Source organism: Pyxicephalus adspersus, chromosome 10 (assembly GCF_032062135.1).
Source record: "Pyxicephalus adspersus chromosome 10, UCB_Pads_2.0, whole genome shotgun sequence".
Lineage (NCBI taxonomy): Eukaryota > Metazoa > Chordata > Amphibia > Anura > Pyxicephalidae > Pyxicephalus > Pyxicephalus adspersus.
The window spans coordinates 337,001-337,251 of record NC_092867.1 but is presented as its reverse complement, the minus strand read 5'-3'; positions in this window follow the sequence as shown (position 1 = coordinate 337,251).

Below are 251 nucleotides of genomic sequence, written 5' to 3'. Positions count from 1 at the left end.
ATGTGTCCTGACCCTACCTGTATGTGCACCTGTCCTGACCTTACCTGTATGTGCACCTGTCCTGACCTCACCTGTTTGTAGGCCTGTCCTGATCTTACCTGTATGGGTGCCTGACCCTACCTGAATGTGCACCTGTCCCGACCTCACCTGTACGTGCACCTGTCCTGACCTTACCTGTATGTGCACCTCTCCTGTCCTGACCTTTATGTGTGCTTATTTCTGAAATGTACGCATACTGGTACCAGTGTTAT